Source organism: Dermacentor albipictus, unplaced genomic scaffold, assembly GCF_038994185.2.
Source record: "Dermacentor albipictus isolate Rhodes 1998 colony unplaced genomic scaffold, USDA_Dalb.pri_finalv2 scaffold_13, whole genome shotgun sequence".
Classification (NCBI taxonomy): Eukaryota; Metazoa; Arthropoda; class Arachnida; order Ixodida; family Ixodidae; genus Dermacentor; species Dermacentor albipictus.
Genome location: NW_027225567.1, coordinates 2,583,570 through 2,601,533, shown reverse-complemented (window position 1 = coordinate 2,601,533; position 17,964 = coordinate 2,583,570). Strand labels below are relative to the sequence as shown.

At 45.7% G+C, this 17,964-nt stretch overlaps 1 non-coding gene across 1 annotated transcript; it reads left to right on the top strand.

Moving 5' to 3' along the window:
• The first annotated feature begins 17,037 nt into the window (after positions 1 to 17,037).
• On the top strand, positions 17,038 to 17,109 carry TRNAT-CGU (transfer RNA threonine (anticodon CGU)). Its single transcript has one exon. It is a non-coding gene; the product is annotated as a tRNA-Thr (tRNA).
• Positions 17,110 to 17,964: the final 855 nt, after the last annotated feature.

Genomic DNA, 17,964 nt, shown 5'->3' with positions numbered 1-17,964 from the left:
TTTTGCACTTGCCGCTGCAAAAGTGCGCTTGTCTTCGCGACCAAAAGACAATACAACTGCGTTTCACGCCTTTTCTAATGAAGTGTCAACAGAACAGGCTTGTAAGGGGCAACTGTCCAAATATTTTAAGATTTGGACGGTCGTTTCTCCTAGCACACGGCGACTCGGGTGCTAGATTGGAAAGAGTTCATAGAGCGCACTAGGAACGTAACTGCAGGATTAAAATAAATTAATAACAGCAATATCATAAGCAGGTAGATTGCATTCAATTACTCAATTGTGTAACTAATTAAGAACGCTCCAGTTGCCTTATTCACATTTATTGTCAACCTAGAATGACGGTTTTTTTGTAGAAGAAAAAAGATTAATGTGCTTTACGTACCTTGTCCTAAGAAATAAAAGCCAGCGCATTCGCCACACGTACACGAACCGAATATCGCAGTACCTGAGCCACGCATGCATGCATTGTGCACTGAAAACCCCAAATATCTCCAGGCATTTTTATACGCGTGTAGTCGGCCATTCGAACTTGGCGGGACCACTGTATATTGGTCAAATGATGAGAAAAGTTATTAGTCGCAGTGAAAATACATCCGTTTATACTCGAATGGAATCGAAATTTTGAGGTCATTAATAGGTCAAACTAATGAGAGTCGACTGCATTAGTATATTCAACGCGCACTTAAGACAGTGTTTTAAAGACAAAATACAATCTATTGCCGCGATCAGAGGTTAGTTGAAAACAAACAATCATTAATATTGTTTAAAACCATGAAAGTTGTTTATTTGCCCCGAAAAAAAATATTTCAGGGTACTTTGAAGGCATGTTTGCACAGATTATCCTTGTCTTCAGAACCTGGAGTCGGTGCAGTTTAGGACACTTATTAGGTGTAAAAATAGGAACTCTGCTAATGCTAGCAGCACGAGTGTACTTCAGCGTGGATAGAAGCTTAGGTTAAATTAACTCCCGCACACGTCTTGCTTGCGTGACCATTGAGACGAGCTTTCTGAAGGTGTCGGAGGAAGATGCGCAGTCTCAATCTTGCGTACCTGTCGGTCAGCGTTTTCCGTATTTCTTCATCATGGCTTGCGCACAGCTTCAAGCGCGGCTTGCAGCAGACCTTTCCTAGGTATGCTGTAAGTGAGCGGACAGGTGACTTCATTGTCACTAGTTTGTCACTAGTTTGCCTGTGCACCACGAGTTTATCCCTACAAAGTGCTCCTCGTAGATTTTGAGCATGTGCATCACATCATCACTGGGAGAAATTAGGTTGTCACCTTCTGACACATTCCTTCAGAGCAGTCAGAGAGGCATGTTCGTCACTAGCACATCCCAGTAGGGCATCCTTGCATTGCTGGCAGCTGACAGACGGCAAGATTCCTTTCAAAATGAAGCCTCCTATGTAGTGTAGAATGCTGCACTCTGTTGTGGACAGTTCTTCAATGAACAGAATTTCTGAGTCGTTTATCTCATCAGCTTCCACTTCTGTCCTTTCTTTCTTTGCCTGGGAGAGAAGGTCTACCAGATATTCGCGGTCATCGAGATCGTAGCTCGTCGTCCGTGGGGTAAATAAAAACTGGCTCACGCTCACAAGCCTCAGAGCGCATTTCATATCATACGCACTGGGCACAGGTTTTCTTAGTCGAACCACCGAAAAGAGGTTCTCCAGACAATCCTGTAAGAGTCGGCTGGTAAGAAAAAAATCGTACCCCTCATTTCCCAGCAACACTTCTTGGAGGTGGATGACAACGGTTGTTGCAATGAGAAGGCCAGCTTGGCATGGTTTCCACAGTGATGTGGACCCCATTTTCGTACTTCTAATGGTCTCCATTGCCGTGTGCAACGTGCCTAGGGCGGCATAATACTTGGCCATACTCCTGCGACTTAAGGCCATTGTTGGGTTGCGAGACGACATTAGAGAATACCATTTGAAAATGAGCTCCAAAAACCATGCAGTGGTTTCAGCTTCTTCAATTACAGATGCTCTTATTAAAAACCGAATAGCAGCTGGTGCTTCGCGGAAAAACTGAACGGCAACACCAACTTTCATTTTCGTGAAATGGCCACTGCTAGTGTGCACCTCGCATAGGTTGGGCGCTACCTTGAGCTCGTGCTCTGCGTTATAGTCGAGCACAGCCTGAACATGCTCGAGTTTGACCTCCGATGATGGCAGGTTGTTCTCCTTTACAGTGGTGTCACTCAACGTAAAAACTGATGAACTTAGTAACTGTCCTCCGAGATTTTTGAGAACGTGTGCAGGGTCAGCCGTGAAAAACAGTTGCTTTCCATCCAAACATGGGTGTGGTATAGAGCACACAGTTGAGGAGTTCCTGTGGCTTGAAAAGCCAAAGTCTCGCCACATCGCTCGATTTGACGCACCCATATCAGATGTCACAACACGAACTCTGAGGGACACCTGGCTGCATAATTGAACAAGCTTAAGGACATAGTGCTTGAGCACAGAGCTCTCTACGTGTTGTCCGGTGAATTCATAAGCGATCACCTGTTTCCACCTCTGATTTAAACCGCCTAGCATGAACACTAACGCGTGATTGGCAGGCTCGTCAGGCTTTGGCGGTAGCGTCTTTCCTCCAAGGAGCGCATCTTCAGCACGGTCCAACTCATATCCACTTGAAATCTCCATTTCATCCAAAAAAAGGATGCAATCTTTCTCCACCTCCTCCATGGCCATTGCCTTGCACCGCATGACGTCAATCACCTCGTGAAGTATCCCCGGAAGGAACTTCAAACCTGCGAGCCTGCGAGTCAGTGTCCTGTTTGAGGGAAGGGGATATCCCAGCTTTCTGAGCGTTTCATATCCAGTTGTCCCGCAAGCGAACTTAATTTGAAGGCCTTGCTTGACCGTTTCAGGCGTCCAGGAATTGCCTCGGTTGTTGCTCCTAAACAGAGCACGGAGCTGATCTTCATTCAGGAACTTGACATTTTTTGAAAAATTCCTGATTTCGCTTTCAAGCCTCTGAACTTGATTTTTGAGGCCCTTAATACTGTTTCTGGCGGCAGCATGATGGTCCTGAAGGTCTGTGTATTTCCTCGTGATGTCCACTAGCTGCTTCTTCAGCTCTGCAGAATACGAGGAAGCAGTCTGGGTCCCACTAGGTTCGCCGGCTTGCTCTCTCCTGTCTGCATCCTGAACCTGCTGTGGACACTCAGCAATGACATTGCTGACCTGGAACGAGTCCATTTCGGATGTATCTTCCTGAAGCGGAGGTCTGAATTGAGACTGCTCCGTGGTCTCAGAGAGCGTTATTCCTTCACATGACGAGCTGTTTGCTTCCACGGGGGTCGCATCTGATTTACCATTTGAGAGCGAGATCTCTGAAGCCGCTCTCTCCTTCGGTGCTTTTCGCTCCTTAGGTAAAGCTGCAACATAAAAAAATATGCACTTTAAGATCGGTTTATTCGACCTGGCGAGCTAGTACATTCTTTTCTACAACAAGCAAGATGGGACCAAGGATCACATCTTTTCTACAGTGTACTCTTGAGAACGCATATAAACTGGAACAAGCATGTTAATGTTGTACGCTAACGTGCACGAACCCGACATTTCCAGAAGGTTAAAAATGTTTTTTTTATTTAATGCTATCCACAAGCATGTTCCCGAGACGGCTTGTAAGCAATGCAAGTAACAATAGCTATATAATACTTATCCGGACTTTAGAAATAACTTACGTTTGAATGAAAAAAGAGTTGGAACTGCATTCGGCTTCAGCTTTTTCCATCCATCTGAACGATGCTGTTCAAAGCTGCTTGGTTGAAAGTGAGCCTGCAAATGAATGTGTAAGGTTGAGGCACATTAGCATTTTTGTTTCACTGTAGATGATATAGACAAAACCAAGTATATCATATAACTGGTATGTCCAAAACTGTGTAGTATAACCAAGTGTGTCATAAATGAAACTGTTTTACACTTGCTTGACGGAGAGCATCCGTAGAGCACCCAGAGCGAGATTTTATTTACAGACCCCAAGTATAAATAATATAGCAACGTGCGAACAAAAATTCCAGTCATCATGAATATGTGCTCGCAGCAAACAATGCAGGTCATAGAGACGAGGGGGTGCATGTGCTCAAGGACAGGGTGCGAAATAAGTGATAGCAGGTACCAAGAAAAGCCTATGCAGAATGCACTGAAAAAGTGAAGCTTTATTTTCGCATGCATTACTAATCGAACAAATTCACTTTTTCTCATATGTTATAAAATTTTTAGGACAGTACCACTAATTTTATCTGTAACAAGCACATGAGCACAATTATGCCATGTGTACTATAAGCGGCTTTCCGCGCATCTTATACCGAGCAATGAAATCAATTAGGTGGCATCAGTGATGTGAGCTGCAGTCGTTACACTGTTACGGCTGTCGCTAAACGTTTTAATGCGAGGGCAGCTCTCGCATTCCTTGGCTCGTTGTGCGAAAAGCCCGCCGTTGCCGTGGCAGCAGCACCTGTCCCCCCCCCCCCGGATTTAACCCTGGGGGCGGGGTTATGACGAGTGTATTGTCACCGCGGGGGTGACAATGCACAAGTTTAAACCTGTCGGCGTGGTGAAGGAATGTAGAACTTCTTGCTGGGCGAGTTGGTGCATAGCTTTCTTGGGATCGAGCAGACAGCGGAATATTTCTGCAGCTACCGAGTGCATTAAAAGGAAAATCCCGCGGTCAACATCAGCTGGCCTTCAGTTTTCGGAGAGCGAGGTTGCGGTGCTATGCCGTCTTCACCGTCTGAAGTTCAATCACTCGCGTCCACATCACCACTCGAGACAGCAAAGCGTGGCCGTAGGCGGCAGGGCATGGTGAGAACTCCGCAAATAAAACCCAGCTGAGAGATCGCAATATGACCGATTTGTCGTCTCGCTTTGTCGCGACCTCATAATAAGCAACTTTCGGAGCCTCGCAAAAATTACATAGCCGCACTACACATTGCAGTAGCATTTCGCCGCAGCCCTACACTCAGCAACAAGTAACGCTCTCGCCTTTACACAACATAATGATTGCTTAGGAGCCCACATAATCGAAATAGACTGCACTTTTCGTTTATTTTACTATGAAGGGGAATTGTGTGTGCCATTGTGAAGAGATTTCATGTTCATTGTTTCAAGTTAAAATGCAGTCAGTGAGTCGGAAGAGCAGGCGCACCAAAAAAGGCCTCAAGCTTTTTTTCAGCGAGAAAGTCTCATTCGAAGGAAAATACTCGAACAACGCCTTTTTTTTTTCCTTTTTTCAGTCTCTCTCGTCAAGAGAACGCGGGCATTTGTTTTCTTAAAAGGTGCGGAACTTTCCGGGCAGCGATACTCGTTCTGTGAGCAATCTAATTTGCTCCCAACATTTGCCTCGCAATCCCTGTGCGCGAAGTTGCTAATCCTCAGCGGCACTTAATTTCAGAGCGATCATATTTACATGTCCCTGTTCAGACCTTCCACACGTTCTCTCAATAAAAATGAATCGCGCACCTCAACGGCACGCACATGCGAATCCTTTGGCATACGAAGGAAAGTTTTACTCACGCTGCACACGCACGATGTGTTTGTCGGTTGCCACTTGTCGCGCTTGGTCTGTACTGTCCCAAGCAGCCTTCTCTTGGGGTCCCTCGGGAACTGAAACATTCTCCATCCCTTTCTCTAGGGTGACCTCACCCTAGAGAGGGCGCGCGCGCATCGAGGCACCCTAATACAGAAATGTCGATACCCTGTGTGGCTGAGGCGCCGAAAAATGTTTACTGACGTCTGGGACTTCGGAATGTGTTGGTGAGGGTGTTTGAAAAAACATATAATAAAAAACAGAAAAAAAAGAAATGAGAGGGGGAGAACCGAAACCGAAATAACAAATAGGAGGGGGGCGAGTGTACATGGGAAAAGGGGATCGTACAGTTAATACGAATGTAAAAAAATGAGAGTATATTAAATTGAGTAGTAGGCAGGAAAACATTTTTTTTCGAAATGGAGGAATAGGTGAGGTTAAGAATTAAGGTTAGCTGGTGGCATAATGTGTTTTTTGTCCTGGTTGATATGAGAATTTCAGATTTAAGTTCACACTGACTTTGCAATGTTGAACATAACCTCATCCTTCGCAATGTTGCACATTCTTGGAACGAAAGAAAGCTGAGCTAGTTGGTAAGGATTCATTATGCAAAAAAGAAGTGAGGCGTGCAGACAGGACACAAGAGTAGAGAAGTGGACAACACGAAGGCCGACTATCAACTGAAGGGAGCACTGAGGCGAAAAAAGAAGACACAACTCATCTGCGCATGTTCAGGAATGGTAACACCACGTGTCAGTCGGGTACACGTGCCGATCTACGTGATAGATGACTGTTAAGGCACTTAATCTCTTCCTTATGTAAAGTAATCGAAGGCTGACTCACGCACGCACTTCCACCATTATAGATATGCCATGCCTCTACCATAAGACGCGTACCTTCATTCTTGTGCCTGTACAATATCGCGCATTCATCTAACTCTGGCGTGCAGTTACAATCTCGGCAATGTAGCGAAATATTAGAAGGCGATCCACCGGTTAACGACTTTTTATGTTCCATTAGCCTCTGATACACCGTCCCGTGTGCCCTACGTAGAACTGGCCACAGCTAAGGGGAATTTTATAAACCACACCCATACGACAGTCAGTAAAACTGTTGTTCTTATTGTGCATCACTGGACAAATATCTGTTCGTTTTTTGCCTTTTACCCGCTCCTTTTTATTCTGTACGGCAGCGCATATCTTACCTAGCTTATTGGAAGCAGTGAAAGCAACATTAACATCATATCTACTTGCAACTTTTTAAAGCCTGTGCGACACTGAATGAATATACGGAATAGCCACTACTCTTTTTTTTGCTATTACTACTTTCTGTAATCACGTCCGTCCCTCTCGAAACCGACTTCTTTAGGCGCTCAGCCACAGTGGCCACTGCTACACTAGGATAACCTGCTTCTAATACGCTCGCCATTGGAACCGCCCCTACGCCGATTGGAATAAGTTAGCCGTGCAGCACGCGGACTTCCTATGGAGGATGAAACTTCCGGAGCTTCAACAAAGAGGAAACACTTTCCAAATAATTCATCGCCAAATTACGTACTGGTTCTTGGAGACGCCATCATAAGTGATAACCATAGAAGAACCCTTGCTTTAGGTCCTAAGCACTGTTTTAAGCCTAACATAAAACCCGTTGACGTTTTAAGCATACCGCACTGCATAACCAGGTTCGTCCCGGAAGAAGAACGTTCACGCTGCATTTCGGATTGCATTGCTGGCATTAAACAATCAAATTCTCATTTTAAGACGCCTGACCCTGTCCGACCGTTAGTTGATTACCCTGTGGAGCATAAACTTAGACCAGTAATATCGGACAACCAAGGTTATTTCGTAATTATGCCAGATGACATGTTTTCAGAAAAAGCGATTTCAGCCATAGAAAAGAATTTACAGCCAGTAAAACTGAAGCCTTCGGTAGTTAAGCAACGTGCGGTTGACCTCTTGTCAAGACAATCTTGATAGGCTTGTCTAATGTCAAGGAAGCTAAATCACTCGCCTTAGAACTGTTTTATTTTTTTGGCCAAGACCCATAAACAAAAAATTCCTTTTCGTGCTATAGTGTAAGAGAAAGCGGCGTGTCAGGTCTGTGTCGCTAGTAACCGCAGAACTGCTTAGCTTCACTAGTTTTTTCAGACCCGGCCCTTTTGCTTACGTAATTCCCAGGCACTAGTTCAGTATTTGAGAGAGAAAACTCCTGGTGATTGTACAGTTTTAGTATGGATATCGAAGACCTGTATTATTCCTTGCCGCATGACGGGTTGCTAAATTCCGTAATTGAGTGCATTAAAGAACAAGTGCAAGAGTCGGCTTTTATTGACAGATGCGGTGTTTCAACGGGAGATTTTCTAGAAATTCTTTCAATGTACTTGAAGTCGACACTGATTGGGTGGCGAGATGGCGTTTTTCTGCAGAAATCAGGCATTTGTATTGGCTCAGAGGTTGCCCCTATTCTTAGGAACATCTACCTAACTAAGGTTGACAACTGCATAGAGAAAGCCTTAGGTGATAGCGTTATCAAGATATTTCGTTACGCTGATGATTACCTGATTTTCTGCAATAGGGAAGAATTCGATTCCGCTGCTACCTCAGTAAGTGAGCAATTTAAATTTTATGGGGGAGGATTAAAGTTTACCAAGGAATTTCCTCAGCGACGCGTAATTCCGTTTCTTGGCATTTCCTTGATCTTCGAACAAAATCATGTTTGTTGGCAGTACTCCCCAAGATCTTCGAAGCGGTTGCTAAACTTTCAATCCAAGCATTCCAAAGTAGTAAAAAACGGAATTGCCATGTCGTGCCTTAAGTCTTCCCTCACCAGGTCCTGCATGCACAAAATGAGCGCCAGTTTTAATGCGCAGGTCTGGCGCCTATTAGAAGCAGGCTATCCTAGTGTAGCAGTGGCCACTGTGGCTGAGCGCCTAAAGAAGTCGGTTTCGAGAGGGACGGACGTGATTACAGAAAGTAGTAATAGCAAAAAAAAAGAGTAGTGGCTATTCCGTATATTCATTCAGTGTCGCACATGCTTAAAAAAGTTGCAAGTAGATATGATGTTAATGTTGCTTTCACTGCTCCCAATAAGCCAGGTAAGATATGCACTGCCGTACAGAATAAAAAGGAGCGGGTAAAAGGCAAAAAAACGAACAGATATTTGTCCAGTGATGCACAATAAGAACAACAGTTTCACTGACTGTCGTATGGGTGTGGTTTATAAAATTCCCCTTAGCTGTGGCCAGTTCTACGTAGGGCACATGGGACGGTGTATCAATCAGAGGCTAATGGAACATAAAAGGTCGTTAACCGGTGGATCGCCTTCTAATCTTTCGCTACATTGCCGAGATTGTAACTGCACGCCAGAGTTAGATGAATGCGCGATATTGTCAGGCACAAGAATGAAGGTACGCGTCTTATGGTAGAGGCATGGCATATCTATAATGGTGGAAGTGCGTGCGTGAGTCAGCCTTCGATTACTTTACATAAGGAAGAGATTAAGTGCCTTAACAGCTATCTATCACGTAGATCGGCACGTGTACCCGACTGACACGTGGTGTTACCATTCCTGAGCATGCGCAGATGAGTTTTGTGTCTTTCTTTTTTCGCCTCAGTGCTCCCTTCAGTTGATAGTCGGCGTTCGTGTTGTCCACTTCTCTACTCTTGTGTCCTGTCTGCACGCCTCACTTTTTTTGCATAATGTTGCCCATTCACACTGGAATTCGTATGTACAACTATATCCGCACATTTCTTCGAGAACGCACAGCCACCGTAGGAATGGGACCGCATCGATCCGGTACGATTCGCCTTGTAGGACATCGGACACCCCAGGGCTCAATTCTTTCCCCTACTCTATTCAATATCGCGCTCGCAGGGCTCCCCCGGCTACTCGAACAGATCCCTGATGTCGCCCACGCTATTTATGCGGACGACATTACTATCTCGTCGACACGGGGTTCCGACGGAGCCATCCAGGACCGACTGCAGGAAGCAGTCGATGCAGTTTCCGAGTACGCGAGAAAATGCGGCTTAAGATGTGCCCCGGCAAAGTCGGAGCTCATAATCATTCGCCCCCGGAGCCGTTCCTCTACTCCCCCTATCATTGTGCACGTGGATGGCACACCGATACCACAGGTTAATCGTGCTCGTATCCTCGGCCTACACGTCCAAGCGGATGACAGGTCAAAATACACTGTTTCCCTTCTGTCTAGGCAAATTGAGCAAATTCTGGCCATGATGCGGAGGTTCTCCAACAGGCGCTCGGGCCTTCGAGACGAGGACCTGCTGCGCTTGGTGGAGGCATGCGTGATCAGCCGCCTTACATACCATCTCCCATTTCAGTGGTTGACCCAAGCGCAACAACTTCGCATAGACGCAATGATTCGCAAAGCAACGAAGCTGGCCCATGGCCTCCCGAATTGTACTTCCACACGCCGTCTCCTTAACTTAGGGACACATAACCCACTAGGCAAGCTGCTATAGGCACATTGCGTCAGCCATCGCCAGCGCCTCCTACTCACTCCTACTGGCCGCCATCTTCTCACATTGCTAGGATACTCTGTCCCACCCCTTGAGTCTGAAACCCGTCCAACGATCTTGTCGTCAGCGATACGCCAAGCACTAAGTATTCATCCATTGTCACGTAATATGCACCCCGAGCATGACAAAAGGCGGCGGAAAGCTCGTGTACGATATATTGGGCCCAAGGGGCGTAGCCAGGGGGGGGGGGGCTTATGGGGCTTGAGCCCCCCCCCCCCCCCCCGAAATTTTTTCGTGCTGTCATGCGCCGCCGACAAAAAGAACTCGGCGCCGGAAATCATGCTCGATTTTGTCTAGAATGTCCTGAATTCACGCTCGAAAAGACATTTTAACGCGAACATCGTGGAATCGGGCTGGATTTCGCGGAAACGCCCATGCATCTGGAGTCGCATATCGTAACGCAAGGAGCCCCACCGAGAACAAAATTTCAAGGGCGTTTTGATGGCGAGCGGGCTCGTCTCGGCATCTCTTGGAGGCCGCGGAATCTACAGAGCGCTTGGATTTCAATTCTGAAACTTTGTGGGTATAAAGTTCTCATAACATTTTAATGCGAAAGGTGCATTGACGTGCTTTAGATGTTCGATTCCGGAACTTTGTGGGTTTAATGGTGTTGTAAACATTTGACGCCCAAGGTGCATCGACCTTTCTAAAGTCGTACATCGGGATACAAGTGGACAACCACGCAGCGAGGTCCGATGAGACAAAGCGTTGTGGTGGTTCATTTCTGCCATCAGGTCACAGAAAAGAATATGAATTTTTTTTCACCTGCGCCAAAGCATCCATGTCAAGACACCTAAGCCACCATTGTAACTAAGTTATTTATTTCTCTACCTAGACTTTTATTCGCGAGGATACATTAGGCCTCTTTCTCATCTTTTTTTTTGTTCTCGCAACCCGCGAGCTGCCGATCCAGCCAGAGCGCATGCGTTTTTCTCGTGCTGCATCGACAACCGCGCGGCGCACTTGGATGCACCTTCGTTTTTCTCTGGCCGACTGCAATTTCACCTGGCAGAGTTTTGGACGCTTTCTGGCAAGCAGACGAGAAAAAGAAACAATGCATAGTCGCTCGCCGCCAGCACTGCATAGAATCCACGGAATGCAACGCGTTCGCTTGCGTGCGTAAGGGAGAAAAGCGGGGAGGAAGCGCGCCGCCTTCTGCCGCACGCGATACATTTTGGGAGTGGAGGAAGGGGGGGGGGGTGTGATCTGTGAATCTGTGGTTGCGCAACCTGTTTATTTGCCTTGTTTGACGCATTGTATTTAGTGATTTTTTCTTAGGTACGTAGATTTATTGGAGACTTATACGTATATTTAAACATCTTGTTGCGAGGTTTTCTGTATATGCGCAGTGAACTTTGTTTCCATTGCCAATTTTTGACCTGTATCACGCTGTATCTTCATATTTGTATATTCCAATGTATCTTCGCATTTCTAATGTACGAAGGCGAGTCAAACGAAGGTGAGACAAGCCGCCCCGCGCAATAATGGTTCGGTTGATTATTTTCGAGGCATGCGCGTAGCACATACGCATCTCATTTACAAGTGACATGCAGAGGTGAGGTTAAATGTTCTTTAATGCTCTCATATACTGGGTTGAACAGGGTTACGTGACATAATGGACACTCCAAAAGTTGAACAGCTTGGTGTCGTGAGGTTGTTGACAAATGATGTTTCTCAAAAAGAAATTATTCGCCATATGGCTGCCGTATGCGTTGAACATTGCGTTTCATTGGCCACTGTGAAGCATTGTAGCAAACTGTTCAAAGAAGGACATGGAAGTTACAAAGACGATCCATGGCCGGGCCAAAGCCACCATGCAATCATCCCCAACACAATTGAAAAGGCCGTGGTAGCTCAGTGGCTATGGTGTTGGGCTGCTGAGCACGAGGTCACGGCGGCTGCATTTCGATGGCGGCGAAATGCGAAAACACCCGTGTACTTAGATTTAAGTGCACGTCAAAGAACCCCAGATGAGGGTGACGACATTTTGTCTGCAATTGTGACCGGGGATGACTCATGGTGCCGCTACTACTAGCCTGAAACACTACGGCAAAGCTTACAGTGGAAGCATTTGAATTCACCACTCTCAAAGAAAACAAAGGCCGTCATTTCTGCCGGAAAAGTGTTGACTTCTTTTTAGATCGTTAGGGGCCATTATTGATCGAATTTTCTAAACCTGGAGAGGCTCTAAATCGTTTCAGATATTGTGAAAGGTCGGATCGGCAAACGACGTGCAAAATTGAGCATTGGAAAGATCTTGCTTCACAACATTGCCCGTTCCTACGTCGCTGATGTGGTTAATGCGAAAATGGCAAAGTTCAAGTGGGAAACGTTGCAACATTCCTCATGCAGCCCAGACCTGTTGCCTTGCGTCTTCCATATTTGGTAAAATTTGAAAAAAAAAACTGCTCAAGGGAACCAGATTCGTGTCGGAAGATGACGTGTAGTCATTTACAGATTTTTGAGGCAGCAACCCAAGGAGTTTTATGAGACGGGAATTACGCAACTCGTAAGTAGGACAAGTGTCTAAATACTCATGGTGACCACTTTTGAATAAAGTACCCCGTTTATCATAAATTCGCATTGGCTCACTTTCATTGGACTCGCCCTCGTATATTTTGCAGAACTCCTGCTTTTTTACATGCGCTCTCTGTTGCGACTATAATTTCGGAGCATCATCATCATCATCAGCCTGGTTACGCCCACTGCAGGGCAAAGGCCTCTCCCATATTTCTCCAACAACCCCGGTCATGTACTAATTGTGGCCATGCCGTCCCTGCAAATTTCTTAATCTCATCCGCCCACCTAACTTTCTGCCGTCCCCTGCTACGCTTCCCTTCCCTTGGAATCCAGTCCGTAACCCTTAATGACCATCGGTTATCTTCCCTCCTCATTACAAGTCCTGCCCATGCCCATTTCTTTTTCTTGATTTCAACTAAGATGTCATTAACTCGCGTTTGTTCCCTCACCCAATCTGCTCTTTTCTTATCCCTGAACGTTACATCCATCATTCTTTCTATAGCTCGTTGCGTCGTCCTCAATTTGAGTAGAACCCTTTTCGTAAGCCTCCAGGTTTCTGCCCCGTAGGTGAGTACTGGTAAGACACAGCTATTATACACTTTTCTTTTGAGGGATAATGGCAACCTGCTGTTCATGATCTGAGAATGCCTGCCAAACGCACCCCAGCCCATTCTTATTCTTCTGATTATTTCTGTCTCATGATCCGGATCCGCAGTCACTACCTGCCCTAAGTAGATGTATTCCCTTACGACTTCCAGTGCCTCGCTGCCTATTGTAAACTGCTGTTCTCTTCCGAGACTGTTAAACATTACTTTAGTTTTCTGCAGATTAATTTTTAGACCCACTCTTCTGCTTTGCCTCTCCAGGTCAGTGAGCATGCATTGCAGTTGTTCCCCTGAGTTACTAAGCAAGGCAATATCATCAGCGAATCGCAAATTACTAAGGTATTCTCCATTAATGTTTATCCCCATTTCTTCCCAATCCAGGTCTCTGAATACCTCCTGTAAACTCGCTGTGAATAGCATTGGAGAGATCGTATCTCCCTGCCTGACGCCTTTCTTTATTGGGATTTTGTTGCTTTCTTTATGGAGGACTACGGTGGCTGTGGAGCCGCTATAGATATTTTTCAGTATTTTTACATATGGCTCGTGTACACCCTGATTCCGTAATGCCTCCATGACTGCTGAGGTTTCGACAGAATCAAATGCTTTCTCGTAATCAATGAAAGCTATATATAAGGGTTGGTTGTATTCCGCACATTTCTCTATCACCTGATTGATAGTGTGAATATGGTCTATTGTTGAGTAGCCTTTACGGAATCCTGCCTGGTCCTTTGCTTGACAGAAGTCTAAGGTGTTCCTGATTCTATTTGCGATTACCTTAGTAAATTGTTTGTAGGCAACGGACAGTAAGCTGATCGGTCTATAATTTTTCAAGTCCTTGGCGTCCCCTTTCTTATGGATTAGGATTATGTTAGCGTTTTTCCAAGATTCCGGTACGCTCGACGTTATGAGGCATTGCGTATACAGGGTGGCCAGTTTCTCTAGAACAATCTGCCCACCATCCTTCAGTAAATCTGCTGTTACCTGATCCTCCCCAGCTGCCTTCCCCCTTTGCATATCTCTCAAGGCTCTCGATCTTTACTTCTTCCGGCGTTACCTGTGGGATTTCGAATTCCTCTAGACTATTTTCTCTTTCATTATTGTCGTGGGTGGCACTGGTACTGTATAAATCTCTATAGAACTCCTCAGCCACTTGTACTATCTCATCCATATTAGTAATGATATTGCCGGCTTTGTCTCTTAACGCATACATCTGATTTTTGCCAATTCCTAGTTTCTTCACTGTTTTTAGGCTTCCTCCGTTCCTGAGAGCATCTTCAATTCTATCCATATTATACTTCCTTATGTCAGCTGTCTTACGCTTGTTGATTAACTTCGAAAGTTCTGCCAGTTCTATTCTAGCTGTAGGGTTAGAGGCTTTCATACACTGGCGTTTCTTGATGAGATCTTTCGTCTCCTGCGATAGTTTACTGGTATCCTGCCTAACGGAGTTACCACCGACTTCCATTGCACACTCCTTAATGATGTCCACAAGATTGTCGTTCATTGCTTCAACACTATGGTGCTCTTCCTGAGTTAAAGCCGAATACCTGTTCTGAAGCTTGATCTGGAATTCCTCTATTTTCCCTCTTACCGCTAACTCATTGATCGGCTTCTTATGTACCAGTTTCTTCCGTTCTCTTCTCAGGTCTAGGCTAATTCGAGTTCTTACCATCCTGTGGTCACTGCAGCGCACCTTGCCGAGCACGTCCACATCTTGTATGATGCCAGGGTTAGCGCAGAGTATGAAGTCTATTTCATTTCTAGTCTCGCCGTTCGGGCCCCTCCACGTCCACTTTCGGCTATCCCGCTTGCGGAAGAAGGTATTCATTATCCTCATATTATTCTATTCCGCAAACTCTACTAATAACTCCCCCCTGATATTCCTAGTGCCTATGCCATATTCCCCCACTGCCTTGTCTCCAGCCTGCTTTTTGCCTACCTTGGCATTAAAGTCACCCATTAGTATAGTGTGTTTAGTTTTCACTCTACCCATCGCCGATTCCACGTCTTCATAGAAGCTTTCGACTTCCTGGTCATCATGACTGGGTGTAGGGGCGTAGACCTGTACAATCTTCATTTTGTACCTCTTAAGTTTCACAACAAGACCTGCCACCCTCTCGTTAATGCTATAGAATTCCTGTATGTTACCAGCTATATTCTTATTAATCAGGAATCCGACGCCTAGTTCCCTTCTCTCTGCTAAGCCCTGGTAGCACAGGACGTGCCCGCTTTTTAGCACTGTATATGCTTCTTTTGGCCTCCTAACTTCACTGAGCCCTATTATATCCCATTTACTGCCCTCTAATTCCTCCAATAGCACTGCTAGACTCGCCTCACTAGATAACTTTCTAGCGTTAAACGTTGCCAGGTTCATATTCCAATGGCGGCCTGTCCGGAGCCAGTGATTCTTAGCACCCTTTGCAGCGTCGCAGGTCTGACCGCCGCCGTGATCAGTTGCTTCGCAGCTGCTGGGGACTGAGGGCCGGGGTTTGATTGTGTTGTTCATATAGGAGGTTGTGGCCAAGTACTGCACCAGGGTGGCCAATCCTGCTCTGGTGAGGGAGTGCGCGTTACCTGTTCTGGTCACCGGGATCAGGCCACACTCCAGGCCTGTTTATGCAATTTTATCAACACGCGGATTTTTTTTTAATCCGGTGGAAAATTGCCGGCACCGGGATTCGAACCACGGACCTCTTGCACGCGAGGCGGGTGTTGTACCTCTACGCCACCGCTGCAACAAATTTCGGATTAATTGCTCGCAATACACGAGCGGTGACAGCTGCACCTGCTGCGCAATGCATTCTAACAAAGGACAGCGTCATTGAGATGTTCCCCTGGTCGTTGCATATGTACTAAAATGTAAACAAAGTTGTTGAATGATATATATATATATATATATATATATATATATATATATATATATATATATATATATATATCCCTTGACTAATTGTACTAGGAGGAGGCCGAGCTGCAAAGTGAGCCCCACACGAACGAAATTTCTGGCTACGCCACTGGCAGGAAGTGATTTAAAATGGTGTGATGGCACAGGTAGCACGGGGAGGAGCGAAAGACGTAATTCACGGGCTTTAATAGAGGTGACCGAAGGGCAAATCATGCGAATAACGCCACAGCGACGGCTTTCTATGAGGATAACATTTTTTGATCTCGAAGGCCATGCTTTTGCTGGGTGCAGAAAACATGCGATTCAAAATTTATAATGCGTCAGAATTTCTATGTCAATCTATAACTTAGAATATAGACTTATCTGTGGTTCTTTGTATCCCGCAACCTCTCTACGTAGTTGGGCGCAATACGCCACAAAACATGGGTGTACCGGTTATTATTTTAGGCATCACGGAGGCCATAGCAGCCGCACAAGTCCCTAACTGACGCTGGCCCCATGCGACTTGTTGGTGGCGCTACCCACCACCCCGTTTCAAAGGGGAGGCTCATAGCATCCATCCACTCAACCTCTTGCTCTGTTTACAGCGAGTCGGTCGGGTGTGCGAGCTGCAACTATGTGCATGTTTAATCATGCATTTGAGTTTGCTGTAAGAAATGCGACTAAGTTCGCGTGCGCATAAATGCCAGAAGACAGCTTGTCTCGTTGCAAATTCGCCGTATGCGGGGCGAGCCAGCCAAATGTGGACCAACGATGTTCACGCCGTGGAGTGTTCCATTTGTATCTGGTTGTCGTGGAAAGTTTGGTGGACATCGCAAAGAAATAATGCGCACATCCGCCGCCAAGGTTTGTGTGTGGTGGCGCTGGCTAACACTCCCAGGGTCAGTTCTAATAGTAGCACATAAATACCCCGGAAAATAGATGGGAATATGGCGCCGCGGTAGCTCAATTGGTAGAGCATCGTACGCGTAATGCGAAGATGTGGGATTGTTCCCCACCTGTGGCAAGTTGTTTTTTTTTCATTCATTTTCAGTTCCATTAATTTACAATTAATTTAATTCAATTAGTAAGTACAAGTAATTTCCCCTGTGTTCCTTGGTGTCTACGCTTGTTGGCTTCTTATGAAATTATTAATGAAAATCGGGTCTCTCGGTTAACCCCCTTCTTTTTCACACACGCACGCGCATACGCACGCACACACGCAGGCTGCATATATCAAGCACCGAAGACGGTCAGGCACACGTAACATTTAAATAAGGTCTGACTGCCATCGGGACACAAAAAAATGTTACCGCACGTGTTGGTTATCGTTATAGTAATGCTACAAACGCCGGTAATCTAATTCATAAGATCATTAGAAATTCATTAGGAAGACATGAGACAGTCACAAGAAAACTGCTCTGGAGTGTACATTAGGAAAACATTTCATGTTCGCAAGAAAAACTCGAAGTATTATTCAACAGAAAGATGGTCACCAATATTTGTTAGAGTGACATTAGCAATAGATCAGAAAATTCCAAAGAAACATCAGAAAGTCAAATGACCGATGTTGAAACTCGTGAGACTCATGTGAAACTCATCTCACATTTTCTTAAGGTATTCTTCCTTTCGCTTCATTTCTTCTGTTGTGTGCTCCGTCTATGCGATGTGATGCGAGCTGGCGCCGCAGACGACGTGGCGCAAGAAGCCTCGCAAGTAAAATGCTGATTTTTTTCCACCGATAGCTTAACCCCGCGAGATGTAGCTGACGCTACCGTGCCTCCACAAGCCAACATTCTGCGCAACTTTCTGCGTTTGTTTCCATTCGCAGGTATATCTGCAAGTATACCTGCAAATAGAAACAAACGCAGGAAGTTGCGCT